Source organism: Pan troglodytes, chromosome 14, assembly GCF_028858775.2.
Source record: "Pan troglodytes isolate AG18354 chromosome 14, NHGRI_mPanTro3-v2.0_pri, whole genome shotgun sequence".
Classification (NCBI taxonomy): domain Eukaryota; kingdom Metazoa; phylum Chordata; class Mammalia; order Primates; family Hominidae; genus Pan; species Pan troglodytes.
Genome location: NC_072412.2, coordinates 100,163,850 through 100,178,502, shown reverse-complemented (window position 1 = coordinate 100,178,502; position 14,653 = coordinate 100,163,850). Strand labels below are relative to the sequence as shown.

The 14,653-nt window shown below is 42.4% G+C and overlaps 1 protein-coding gene and 1 non-coding gene across 16 annotated transcripts in view; both read left to right on the top strand.

Moving 5' to 3' along the window:
* The first annotated feature begins 1,558 nt into the window (after positions 1–1,558).
* Positions 1,559–14,653, top strand: part of DCT (dopachrome tautomerase) — a 156,374-nt gene continuing 143,279 nt past the window's right edge. For 5 of the 15 annotated variants that reach the window (XM_054665004.2, XM_063792610.1, XM_063792608.1 and 2 more), the window contains exon 1: positions 12,772–14,259. The gene's annotated coding sequence lies outside the window, so the exon portion shown is untranslated. Of the gene's footprint in view, positions 14,260–14,653 lie in introns of all 15 variants that reach the window. The other 10 variants (XM_063792613.1, XM_063792612.1, XM_063792611.1 and 7 more) reach the window with 5 other exon arrangements.
* TRNAF-GAA (transfer RNA phenylalanine (anticodon GAA)) lies at positions 13,708–13,780 on the top strand. The gene has a single exon. It is a non-coding gene; the product is annotated as a tRNA-Phe (tRNA).

Here is a 14,653-nt window from a genome sequence, read left to right as displayed (position 1 = left end):
TTTAGCAACTGCATCACTACCTTATGCTAGGGACTGTGTATGCCCCCTGCCTCACCCAGGATGGTATTCTTATGACCAGACAGGCAGAAAGTGATCCAGTCTAAACCCATCTTATCAACTGTTTTGTTAGACCACTCTTAGAAGTGACTGTGTCATTTGGGTCCTCTGGGAAGTAGTGGCTGAGGCCAAATTAGAGGTGCTAGCAGTTTATTAATAGGATAGGGAGTTAATGCTTGTGAAAGATACAAAAGGGAGGATGCATAATTGGGCAGAAGAAATCTTCAGGCTGCAGCGTAGATCAGACAGCTGTGAAAAGGAAGGGGTGAGGAAGAGGGTTGGCAGAGTGGGCTTCAGAATCTCATCCAGCTCAACAGGGATCTGCAGAGCAAAATCTCCTGAAAAAAAAGCCCCACCTGGGCAGAAATGGCTGTGTTCCCTATTGTGCTCAGCCATTGGCCAGGGGCTACTTAGAAACGACCAGGTGGATCCCGAAGGCATTGCAAGTGGAAGCTGCTGGCTAACTGCACTCTTGCCAGCTGAATGGCAAGCTTTTTCTTAAAGGGAAATCCAAATGGTAGACCTTGATAATTGCCATTTGTAGGGGAGGAGGGGGTCTTGGAGTTTAATTGCTCTCTATACAGACTTTCAACCAAACCACTTCGTTTTGTTTGTTTGTTAGATAGAGTCTCACTCCATCACCCAGGCTGGAGTGCCGTGGTGCAATCTTGGCTCACTGCAACCTCAGCCTCCCAAGTAGCTGGGACTACAGGCACGTACCACCACGCCCAGCTAGTTTTTTGTATTTTTAGTAGAGATGGGGGTTTCACTGTGTTAGCCAGGATGCTCACGATCTCTTGACCTCGTGATCCGCCCACCTCCCAAAGTGCTGGGATTACAGGCGTGAGCCATCGCGCCCAGCCGCGCCACTTGCTTTTTATCCAATGCCTTACCCTCCCCTACCTCCCTTACCTCCGCCTTCCACTGCCCCAGTTGCTTCCGGGTTCTGTGAGGTCAGCTTACCCAATCTGGAGGTTCCTAGAAGGCTCATTGGAGATGACATTTGAGCTGTGACTTAATGAATGGGAGTTAGTGAGGAAACAGGATGATTCCAGGCAGAGGGATCATCAGAGTGAAAGCACCAAGTTTTAAATAGTGCTGTGTGTTCAGGAAACAATACGCCATCAGTTTTACTCTAGCATAGTCATTCTCAAAACGTGTCTCCATTTCATTAAGGAAATCAAAACTATAATGAGATATCACCTGACACTCATCAGGATGGCTATTATTTTTTAAAACAACACCCTGTCAGTGAGGATGTAGAGAAATTGGGACCGTGGTGCATTGCTGCCGGGAATGTGAAATGACGCAGCCTCTGGAAAACAATATGGTGGTTCCTCAAAAAGTTAAACATAGAGTTATAATATGATCCAGCAATTCCACTTCTAGGGGTATATCCAAAAGAATTGAAGGCAGAGGATGTGACTGAATTGCTGCAATCTCATGATCAAACTTCAATGGATGAGTAGTTGCTTTTTATGGATGAGCAAAAAAAAAAAAAAAAAAAAGTAGTTTCTTGAGATGGAGCCTACTCCTGGTGAAAATGCTGTGAGCGTTGCTGAAATGACAAAGGATTTAGAATATTACATGAACTTACTTGATAAAATAGCAGCAGGGTTTGAGAGTATTGACTCTAATTTTGAAAGAAGTTCTACTGTGGGTAAATGCAATCAAACAGCACGGCCTGCCGTGGAGAAATTTTTCACAAAAGGGAGTCAATGCAGCAAACTTCATTGTTGTCTTATTTTAAGACATTACCACAGCCACCTCAGTCTTCAGCAACCACTGATAAATCAGCAGCCATCAGCATCAAGGCCAGACCTTCCACTATGACTTACTAAAGGCTCAGATGATTGCTAGCATTTTTTAGCAATAAAATATTTTAATTAAGATATGTACATTGAGTTTTTAGACATAATGCTATTGCACACTTAATAGACTACAGTATCATGTAAACATAAATGTACTGGGAAACTAAAATATTTCTGTGACTCCCTTTATTGCAATATTCACCTTATTGCAGTGGTCTGGAACTGAACCCACAATATCTCCAAGGTACGCCTGTTCTGGAAAGCTCTCCAGTTGCATGTCTAGTAACAGCTCTATACTTTGCCTAGTACCTCATCTATTGACTTGGAATGAAAACATTGCTCTGTTAATGAAGATTGTTGTGAGAATTAACTGTAGGCGTAGGAGAGGAGGGAAAGCATGTTTTTAGGTTATAAGGCTGAATGGAAATTACAGAGATGAGAAATCGTACCTAAACTAAGCCAAATAAGCTCTTGAAAAAAAAATTTATATTTCCAGAAAATTTTAAAAATGTAATGGCTCTGGAGCTCTGCCCTTCACATTTTTTAATTGAATAAACTTAAGGGAAAATATAAAGCAATATTTCTCTGCCCAGAAGAAAAATTTCTAAAGGAAAGTGGTCATTTTAGCTATTTGGATAGTAGATGTCAAATGAAAGCTCCATGTGTTAACATTTAGAAAATGCACATTTCTCTTAAATTGATTTGCTGCTCTGCGGGATTTTCTTTTGCTCTTGTAATATTCTAAATAAGTATGCTACCTCTGACTTATTCAGCACATATTTCAGCAATCATAAAAAGGGAATAGTGTACCACATAGCTCAAATTAAATCGGTTTAAATTTCTCAGGAGTTGAAATTGTGGTGGCTTAAGTTAATGGACTAATCAAACCATAGTTTTAGATGATGTTACTACAGTATTCTAATTACTGCAATCTGATTTTCCTTAGTAATTGTGAAGGTCAAAACTCAAAGCCTGATTCAAAAAGGAAATTAAAGTTAAAAATAAAAGACAAGGAAGACATTTTTATCCTCACATACATTATGGTAGATTATTAAGCTGACCTTGTAAAGTTAAAGATTTTGCTGTAAATCACATTGGAGTTGACTACAAGACATGGAAACTGTATATTTGAAATCCTTGAAACAGCGTAATTTCATTTATGTGATTTTTAAATAAAGACGATTCATTGTTAAACAAATAAAAAATTATATCTACAAATGTTTTGATTTGTATGCTTTTGTAAGGCTTTCATATGAGTAAAAGCAGAAGCAAGAAAAAAAATCTTTTGCCAGACCACATATCCTGACTTGAGAATTAAAAGTATGATCTTGGTATGTACAAGACAAGCCTTAGCAATAAAGAGATAAAGAGGCTACTTAGGCCGTTTGTGGTCTTGGGGAAGGGTCTGTTCATTTTCACAAAATGTATCTTTAATCACCTTTCCATGCCTAAAATCCTATTAATAAGAAGGAAAGATGTTCAGTCTTAATGGAAAATAGGATTGAAATCCAAAAATTTCTAGGATGTGTAAGACAAGACTAATTTTTTAAAATTTTTATGAAAAATTTAAAACATACAGAAAAATTGAAAGATGTATTTCTCTACCTGAATTTAACAATTGTTAACATTTGCCATATTGATTTTTGTGTGTGTATGTATGTGGAAATTTGTGTGTTTGAAAATAAGTTGATGTCATGACACTTCACTTCTAAATACTTTAGCACAAATATTCTGAAACCAATAGTATACTCCTACCTAATGACCATATTATTTTTATACTTAAGAGAATGGAGTCATATATTTTATTCCCTAATATCTAATATACGTATTCTAATTTCTCCATGTCCCCCCAAAATTATCTTATTTACAGCTTTTTTTTTTTTCCATAGCAGGATTCAGTAAAGGTTCACATATTACTTTTGGTAATGTATTTTCAGTCTGTTAAACATGCAGCTGTCTCTCTTTTTGATGTGGGTTTTTTTTGTCTTCATGGCACTGACATTTTTGAAAACAGCAGCAGGCTAGATGTCTTAGAGAATGCCTCATATTCTAGATGTACCTGGTTATTTCTTCATGGTGTCATCTAACTCGTTTCTCCATTTTCTCAGTTTCGTATAAACTGGAAGTTAGGTCTACCTGGAGGCTTAAGTAGTTTCAGATCAAACATTTTTAGAAAGAAACCTTCATAGGTAATGCTATGCATATTACTGTATAGTGTATCAAAAGACCCACCCAAAGATGGGTGGGAAGACCTCTGTTTACACTGAAGTATAAATGATTCCTAGCATGTCCTTTTCTGGGCCCCAGATTTTTAATTGAAAGTAATCAGGCCTCAAGATTCTCAAAACAAGTGTTAACAGTGGAGGGTGTCCAGGTTCTTGACGTCTTGAACAAAGAATTGGACAAAACGCACAAAGTAAGAAAGGAAGAAACAAATGTAGAGATTTATTGAAAACAAAAGTTCACTCCACAGGGTGGGAGCCCGCGATGACAGAATTTTTTGGGATTTAAATACCCTCTAGAGGTTTCCCATTGGTTACTTTGTGTACGCCCTATGTAAATAAAGTAGTGGTCTGTGATCAGTCTGATTGGTTGCAAGAAGGGGCCAATCAGAGGATGAGGCAAAGTTACAAAGTTACACCCTATGCAAACTTCTGACTGGTTGTGGAAAGTGACCGATCAGAGGCTAAAGTGAAGTTACAACGTTATACTCCTATGCAAATGAAGACTTGGCCTGCGACCAGCCTGATTGGTTGTGGGAGAGGACCAATCAAAAGTACTTTCAGTTTTTCATCTGCCACGCAGAAAAGTGGGGGTTGCAAAGGAAGTAGCCTCTGTTCCTTTTGTTACTTGGAAGTGGAAGATTGGGGTTTTCCTTTTGATTTATTTCTAAGAAGTCAGTGTGAATGGCCTATGTTCCCTGCCTTCAGAGCCTATTCTCCTACCTCACAAGGTTGGCATAGAAATTCTTCATGGGCTCAGGGAATGCGCCAGTTTAGTGTAAGCAGCAAGATTCAACACTGAGTAAAGCCAGGAAGATCATTTGCCACGAAACTTAATATCCGCAAAGTATATGTTATCATAAATTTAAGCAAACTTCTATTCTGATAAGGTTGGTCTTATACAGGGACAAACAAACATAAACAAGTATAACAACTCTGACCTGGGATCTGAGACCTAAGTTCTAGTCCTACCTCTGTCACCAGATAACTGGGTCACACTAGCAGTCATTAACCTCTCTGGTCTTTCATTGATTCATACATGGGGTAGAGGCATTGTCCCTTACATTTTGTAAATATTACACAAGCACCAATATGATTGAATATCCTTGTATATTTCTTATTAGGACAAAGAACAGCACTTGGATTTTATTTCTTGCATTTTTTGTGGGGGAAGCATCAGTCATTGCCAAATTGAAGCATTTCTCGTTATCCAACTATTTAGGTAATTATTGTCATGAGGGTAAAATGTGCTGTCTGAATAGGGTTCTTTGGCCTGTGATTTGATAGATTCCTTCCTGCCTGTCAGGAAAGAATCAGGCATCAATGGGAAAGATATGTCGAATGAGAGGGTTGGGTTGCAGTTTTATTCCCTTCTGAATTGTATGTAAACTTTTGTGGTTGGGAAAATCGGAGTCAACTTTTCCAATTGCAAATGAGGAGAATAGGCTAGAGAGCTGAGTGGTAGAATCTGGGGCTAGGGCCCTGCTTTCTATCCCACTAATTGGAAGAGTCGTGGACATGTGCCCTGACCATTCCAACCACAGAAGGACTGAGGACAGTGGGTTCAGTGAGGCTTCCCTTAGAGTCCTGCCTGAGCCCTGACCACAGAGAGCAGCAAAACTCCACTATCCCCTCCTGTCACCCTCTCCTGCCCATACGCTAAAGTCCTCTAGAAAAACCCTGGCCTGTGTGTGCAATGAAGATAGGCAGAAAGGGTGGAGAAGAGCTGCCTTGTCTCCAAGACTTTTATACTAAACACTACATTTCTGAGTAAAAGTGAGGGGTGTGGGTCGGGCACAGTGGCTCACGCCTGTAATCTGAGCACTTTGGGAAGCCGAGGCGAGTGGATCACCTGAGGTCAGGAGTTCGAGACCAGCCTGGCCAACATGGTGAAACCCCATCTCTACTCAAAATACAAAAATTAGCTGGGCATGGTGGTGGCTGTCTATAATCCCAGCTATTCGGGAGGCTGAGGCAGGAGAATCGCTTGAACCCAGGAGGTGGAGGTTGCAGTGAACTGAAATCGCGCCATTGCACTCCAGCCTGGGCCACAAGAGGGAAACTCCATCTCAAAAAAAAAAAAAAAAAGTGAGGGGTGTGAGGAATAGGCCAGTGGGAGGAGATGGAGTTAAGGGATGCAAATAAATAAATAAACAGGACTAGAGAAATGGATGAAAGCAATGGAAAGTGTTGGAAAGATTTCCCCTTTGCCTTTAGGGTTCAGTGGGCGGCGGGAGGGGCTGTGAATTAACTAAAAACACAGATTAATGGGAGAAAAATTTTAACTCACACGCATGTGGGAACATTCAAATGAAAAGGCTGGCTGAACAGCTAGGGATAAGGGTTTATATACCTGCTTAAGAGGGGGAAAGAGGGAGAGAGAGGACTTCTATGGGAAATAAATGAGCTTTTAGGAGAGACAGATGGCTTTAAGGAAACAAATGGAAGGTAGGACAGTTTGTGATAATGTTTGTTTATGCAGTTTCGTATCCCAGTGCTAATAGTCTCCTTCCTTGCTGGAAATTCCCCCAGAGACAGAGGGGACTTATGGCAGCTTCCTTCTTGGAAGGCTGTGCCTTTCCTCAGATAAGAGAAGCTCAGAAAAGGCTTCTTGCTTCATCTGTTGTATCTCAAATGTCTTCAGTTTAATCTTTATACCATTTTGGTGAGTTGCAAGTCCCTACAAAAGTCAAGAATGTGAAGCCCCCGGGAGGTTGAAAGGAAAACAGGACCAAAGTGCACAGGCATCTCTGAGTCGTGGCCTCCTTTTCTGAGCCCCCGGTCATTGGACATCAGCTGTGTACCTCACTGGGTTAACAGAAGAGACTGGTTGATTTATGCTTTCTGACATTTCTTTTTTGAATTATTAAGGGATTTAGGAAACTGTTGTGTTAAATTTATTTCATTTGATTTCTCTAGGTGAATAATCAGGCCTTATCCTTCATGGTTGAATAGGGTAGGGTGGGAAGATGAGGAGATGGGGACAGAAATGCAGTTGGGAGTCTGGCCCACTTCATCAAAAGGCAGAGACAAGCAATTAAGCTAAGAAGTATTTAAAAAGCATCCAAGCCTCTGAAACTCAGGTTCTAGAATCCAAGTTTTCTGGCCTGTAGGGTATTGTGCAAAGTCCACATGATTAGCTAGGCGTTTGCTTGATGGATGTGGGAGGATTGGATTAGAACATATGAAAAGCTTGGTAGGTTGTTTCTGAGTATAATTTACTTAATTGTTTCTGGCCTGGTAAGTATACCCAGAGGCTTGATATTGATGTCTGTGATTCAACAAAAACAAAAAACAATAAGGTCTTTATGGACTTGTGGTTTAATGGCTTTAAATAAATTAGCTTCTTTTGGATCAATTCAGCACACTGATGATCTTTGCACGCTATTAATTTTTTTAAATACTTCTCCCCTAAGTTACAACTTTAATATATAACTTTGGAGGAATCGCTTTGTATCCATCAAGCAACTTCGTTCAAAAAGCATACACATGCCCATAAAAAAGCATCTGCAGGAGAAAACTGGGCCCTAGCCCTAGATTCGAGTTTGGGTTTTTGATTCTCATGCCAATTTTTCATTGAAACAGTCTTTATGAAAAATATTAAGAGTATTTGGTGCAAGGTAAAGAATATGCTCTATGGGTCAGCAGTCAGCACTGTATCAGTTTGTGTAATTGCTGTGGACTAAAAAATATGTCCCCCCAAAATTAATATGTTGACACCCTAACCCCGATGTGACTGTATTTGGATATAGCGTTTTTGGGAGGTAATGAAGGCTAAAGAGGTTGTAAGTGTGGGTTTCTAATCTGATAGGACTGATGGCCTTGAGAGATGTGGAAGCCTTCTCTCTCCACACGCATACACACACGGAAGAAAGGTCATGTGGGCACACAGAGAGGGTGGCCTCGGCAAGCCAGGAAGAGAGCCCTCACCAGGAACCCAGTCCTCCAAAGCCTTGATCTTGGACTTCCCAGCTTCCAAAATGTGAAAAAATAAATTTCTGTTGTTTAAGTCACCCAGTCTACGGTATTTTGTTATGGCAGCCCGAGAAGACTGATACGGTAATCTCAAGCAAGTTACTTATTAGTGTCTCCGGAGCATTAGCGTAAAATTTGTGGTCAGGCAAAATAAATGCTAAATTCTCTTCCAGCTCTTAGCTATAGTATGATTCTAACTGAAATTGTCTTGGCTCAAGAAGACCGCCAAACATTATTTATTTATTTTTTATTTTAAAAACAAATCTGAGGGTATTTTTTTTTTTTTTTTGACAGGGTCTCACTGGGTTACCCAGGCTGGAGTGCATGGCGTGATCACAGCTCACTGTAGCTTCTCCCTCCCAGGCTCAAGCGATTCTCCTGCCTTAGCCATTCAAGTCAAGTAGCTAGGACCACAAGTGTGTACCACCACACCTGTCTAATTTTTTATTTTTATTTTTTTTTAAGACAGAGTCTCTGTTCCCCAGGCTGGAATGCAGTGGCATGATCTCAGCTCACTGCAACCTCTGCCTCCCGGGTTCAAGCGATTCTTTTGCCTCAGCCTCATGAGTAGCTGAGATTACAGGTGCCACGCCACCACACCTGCCTAATTTTTGTATTTTTAGTAGAGATGGGGTTTCACCATGTTGGCCAGGTTGGTCTTGAACTCCTGACCTCACGTGATCCACCTGCCTTGGCCTCCCAAAGTTCTGGGATTACAGGCCTGAGCCACCTCCCCCGGCCTAATTTGTTTTTTTTTTTTTTTTTTGTAGAGACAGAGTTTCCCTATTGTTGCCCAGGCTGGCCTCAAACTGCTTGGCTCAAACGATCCTCTGGTCTCGGCCTCCCAAAATGTTAGGATTATAGGTGTGAGTCACCGTGCTTGGTCTGAGTTTCAAATTTTTAGAAAAGTTATAAAATGATACAGAAGAATTCCATATACCTTTTACTCAGATACACCAAATTTTAATATTTGTTTCTATTTTTTTATATTATCTTCATATACACACATGCATGTGTGTATATGTTTACATATATAATAATATGTATGCATACTATTATTTATTTTCAGAATCTATTTGAGAGTGGATTGTCTCTCATCCCTTAATAGTTCAGTATGTACTTCCTGAAACAAGGATATTTCTTACCTAACTATGGTTGCCAACTTCAGGAAATTTAGCATTGATAAAACACACTCATTTAATCTGCAGCTCATGTTCCAATTTCATTAGTTGTCCCAATAGCACCCTTTAAAGCATTTTCTCCTCCAGAATAGGAACCAGTCTGGGATTACACATTGCACTGAGTTGTGTTTCTTTCACCTCCTTGCATATGGAACAGTTCCTCAGCTTTTCTTTGCTTTCGTGACCTTAACAGTTTTGAATAATACAGGCCATTTATTTACTAGGATGACCTTTACTTGGGGTTTGTATAATGCTGCTCCATGATTAAAGTTAGGTTCTGCTTCCCTGCCTGGAGCACTGTGTGTGTTGTGCCTTTTACAGGGCATCACAATAGAAGGCATGTGATGACCGAATGTCCTACATTGGTGATGCTAATTTTGATGACCAGATCATGGCATTGTCCGTTTTCTCCACTGTGCAGTTTAAGCAATCTGTGGAGAAATACTTTGAGGCCATGCAATGATCCTGCTCCTCGTTTAACTGTCCCCCCTTAGATTTAACATCCATTGATGATTCTTGACTGAATCAATCTTTACTATGATGTTTGGAAAATGGTGATATCCCGTGCTACCACTACCTCCAAATTTGTCAGTCTGCACAATTCATTCGGCTATAAGAATCCTCAATTCCTCCCCTGCATCCACCACACAATTATTGTACTAAAGGACTTTTATTTTATTCAAAGGGTAAATAATCCATTAATATTCTTATTTATTTTGATGCTCAGATTGTCCCAGTTTTGGCCAGTAGGAGCCCCTTCAAACTGGTTCCTAGGTCCTTTTGACATACCCCCATCATTTTAAAAATACTTTAAAGAAATATTGATTAAAATCAGAGGCCCCCAAAAATGTGTGTGTGTGTGTGCGTGTGTGTGTGTGTGTGTATGCATGTGCACTGTGGAATCCCAAGGAGCAAACTGAAGGAGAGATTAATTAACAGCCATTTAAATTTTTATCAGAAGTGGGGCACAGTTGTGTGTGTCTGTAATCCCAGCTACCTGGGAAGATCCCTTGAGCCCAGGAGTTCGAGACCAGCCTGGGCAATAAATGGAGCAAGACTCCCATCTCAAAACAAACAAAAAAACCCACAAAAATTTATTAGCTGTTATAACTATATGCAACATACTCTCTTTAGTTTTATTATCCTCAGATCTGCTAGTTAGTTCTCGTAATTAGCTGGTTTTTTTAATCATAGGTAATTAGACTGGAGTTGGCCAAAATCCGCGAGCTCATTTGGAAAACAGGGCTGCAGCTTACACAGTTTCTTTTCAACACGGAGTCTTCTTCAACATCTTTATCCTCATTTTGAATGCCAACTTCTTTATCACCTGTCTCTTCTTACTATGATGTGTGTGCACAGATTTTCATTTCACTTTACTTAGCCTGTGGTGCTTGGTCTCCTTGGATGTTCTGACAGTTCTTCTTTGCGCTGCAATCTTGCTGAGTAAAGCAAGGTTTTCCCCAAACTCATAATAATTGTTTTTCGCTTTCTCTGTTCACAGACAGCTCTTACTGTCTCAGTAATTTTTTCCAATGCCCCCAGGCCAAAAGAAATGCCGAACAATTCCTTTTATTAAGTACTCAGGTCCAAATAACTTAATAAGGATTTATGTCCAACAACTTCGTAGCCACTTGAAAAAAATTATACATATAAATTGAAAGAAAAGTTACATTTTTATTTCATTCTTTTTTTTTTTTTTCAAAGGCAGCCTCCCAAGCCAGAGTAGGCTCAGAGACTCCCTAATTTCATTCTCACCACAGTTAACTTACTGGTGGGATGTGTGTATCCTGGACAGTGTACAATTTCTCAAGCTTGGAAACAGATTGGACATCTCAACCCTAATTTCATATTCCCCATGGATTCATGGGTACTTTTTATCATGCTGAAAGAGATGACATCACTGATAGAAATGTAATCTCTTGCCGAAACAATGAACTACTGGGTAGTTTGCATAGCATCCCACAGATGCCAAGCATCCCTGTGTTTCTCTCAAAAATGTAAAATATTCTTCAGTGCCCCAGGTGGCTGCAGTTTCGGGACCGTGGCACTAAGTCCCAGAAACTTTCGGTCTCCTTTGTAAAACAGCAACAATAAATATTGGGTTGATGTTGAAGATCTTTTCACTAACAGGAAAACCTAGGGAGAAACCCGGAGAGCATCAAGCTGAGGCTTTCACAAAGTTAATAAAGTAGGTGATCACATTGTTTATTTATCTTCTAGTCATTCCAAAACACTTCTGTTTTTTGTTGTTGTTGTTTTGTTTTGAGACAGAAAGTCTTGCTCGGTCACCCAGGCTGGAGTGCAGTGGCACAATCTCCGCTCACTGCAACCTCCGCCTCCCAGGTTCAATTGATTCTCCTGCCTCAGCCTCCCGAGTAGCTGGGATTACAGGTGCACGCCACCATGCCCGGCTAATTTTTGTATTTTTAGTAGAGATGGAATTTCACCATGTTAACCAGGCTGGTCTTGAACTCCTAACGTCAAGTGATCCACCTGCCTTGGCCTCCCAAAGTGCTGGGATTACAGGCATGAGCCACCGCGTCCAGCCTTACTTTTAACTGTTTAACAGTGAAGAGGCTACTACCATGGAGAGTTCCGGGACAATATATATAAACAAGGACTTTCCTGGATACCCAGCTTATCCATGACATCTCTCACAACACTTACTTTCTAAAATCAACTTTTACTAAACAAATGGTCACTATGACAATGTAGTGTCTATTATCTCACAATTTGCCAAGGGATCTCATCGCATTAAATCACAAAGCAATGTTTCTTGGTTGCACTCTTCCTTCTCCTCTCTCTCTTATCCTGTTCCTCCATTTTCCATTAGATCCTGCTTGGACCTTTGCTACCTATCCCCACCCCCAGCCTAAATCCCATCAAAACTTACCTGCCACTTTCCTAGTTACCTAGGATTTCATTTCCCAGGTGACAATGCACGAAGCAGCTGGTTTGCAGGTGTGACTACGAGACCAAGAAAGATAGACACTAACACCATGTCCCAGCCCATACGTGTGTTATCCCATCACTCTCTAACATATATTTTGAGACTTCCCAGATTTGATTTTTAACCTAAAGACACAACTTTTGTAAAATTTAAGAAGCTGAGCTATCTCATGATTGAATCCAGTAAGGAACAGCCAGCCAGCAGCCCAAGAGTTGTTGAAAATAATTCGTCTTGCCTGCAGTGTTTTGAGGAGAATGGGAAAGGTAGCTACATTCATAACATACATGAAAGCCTGTTAAAGGCCTCTTTCCCCATCTCTTTTTAGATGTACGATCCTCACAGGCCGCCTGCCCAAAATTTCTCCCTCTTCCACTCCAAGCTCCCCAAACCCTTCTCTGAACTCTGTCCAGCCCCAAGCTCTCTTTGGTCTCTCTCTCATCCTTAGCTGCTGACTTCTGTTAAATCTCAAGCTCTTTGGTTTTTTTGGATTTAAAAGGCAGCTATGCTAACCACTATACCATCAAAGCCTCTGCTCTTTTTTGGATTTGGCACAATAAAGGAACCCAGAAAGAAACTCTCTTTCTTATAAGGGAGGAGGCTTGGCGGAGAAAATAGAGATTGCAAAAATTTCTAATTTTGTATTTTTTTCTCTTTCGCATTTGAAGTCAGCCATCCATCCATCCATCCATCCATCCATCCAAATTGGCTGTGAAGCTTCCACTTAAATGCAAAGCTCTAAAGAGCAGGGTAAGATCCCTGCCTTGAGAGATTACAATTTAATTGGAGACAAAAATTAAAAAATGGAAAAAGTAAGACGTTTGGGAAGTAAAGAATGAGCCTGGCACGTAGTGGGTGCTTCGGAAACATTTGTTGACTCGTGTGGGAAATAGCATTGACTGAATAATCATCGTTAGTGAGCTCACCCAGCATTTATTTGCCAGTCAGGCTCCATGGAAAGAGGTGATGATTAAGGTGAACATTTCCCGGGCCCGGAGCCGGAGAGGCTGCAAACTCCTCTCCAGAGGCCAGTCTGACGATTCCTGCCCCGTACACTCCTTCATCCAATCGTATTGGGCCTACACGGCTCCTCACCTGGGGCCTGGAACTTTTCGGGGAGCAAGGTGACGAACGTGGATAGTCACAGGCAGGGGCAGATCGACGGGAAGGGGCTACCAGGCCTGGGCAGGAGCTCCCCGAGGCGACCCCGCTGCTTCGGATCTCGCGGGGACCGGCCCTGGGAGGACGGAACCAGCATCCCGAGGAGCCGCCATCGGGGGCCTGGACCCAGCTCCTGGGCCGTGCGGGCTGCGCGCGCCGAGAGCAATCTAAGAAAGTAAGGCGCGTGTGCAGCGCCCAGTGGCAGCGTAGAAGGAGTGAGGTGGAAGAATTCCGACGACACCGTTTAACAGGACAAGGAAGAAATGCTGTACATGATCACCAGGAAAAGACAAGCAAGCCAGTTGGACGCAAAGCGCTCAGTGATAGTTTACTCAGAAGACAACCAACAACATGCCGAAATAGCTCAGTTGGGAGAGCGTTAGACTGAAGATCTAAAGGTCCCTGGTTCGATCCCGGGTTTCGGCAGCTACTTTTAAATTCTGACCTCAAAAACTCAAATTTTTTAAGACTCTCCGTCCACGATACCCTGGCCCATTCCTTCAAGCCCAAGCAAAAACTGAGATTTGAAGAGTGAAGGAGGAAATGAAACAGTCGTTGCCAACCACCCCCAGGAGCGAGGCCGCGCCGCATAGGCCTTCGGGCCGTCTCCTGGCGGGGCTAGAAGAAGCTGCCGCGCGTGCGCGCCACGGAGCCTGGTGCTGGGACCCAGAGGCACCCTCGGCGCCGGAAGACGCGAACGACCCGGGCCGCGGTGGCGAGACGGGGCCGCGCGCCGCCTGGGGGGCTGGTGTGAGACCCGAGGCTCCAATGGGAGGAGGTCTGGTCTGTCCACGGGGCCAGCAAAACACCTTCATCCCAATTTCATCGCATTCCTTCTAAGTATCCGAATTTGAAGAAAAAGCAAAACTGTTGAGTGGTCAGATGGCCCCCACCTGGCGTTGCCGGTGAGCGGAACCCAGTGCTGGTTATTTGTGGCTAGAGGCGCACCGAGGCCGGCCCTGGGTCTGGCCCTGGGGTGGCGCCACCAGGTTACTTGCCCACCGGTGAAGGATGGCAGCTTTACAGCTCCCCGACGCATCAGACTAAAGAACGTTAGCCAGGGTCTGCACCGGTGGTTCTCAAAGTACAGTCCCCAGATCCGCAGCATCAGCACCGCCTGAGAACTACTTAGAAATGCACATTCTCGGCCCTGGATAGGCAGCTCTGGCGGTGGGGCCTAGCAGCGGGTGTTTAAACAAGCCACGGGTCTAGACGTTCCTTTCTGTTTCTAAAAGAGGCCTTGCTTTCCTAAGACGGTTGCTGTGAACCAGCTTTTTCCTTTTGCTGTCTTGCCCCTGC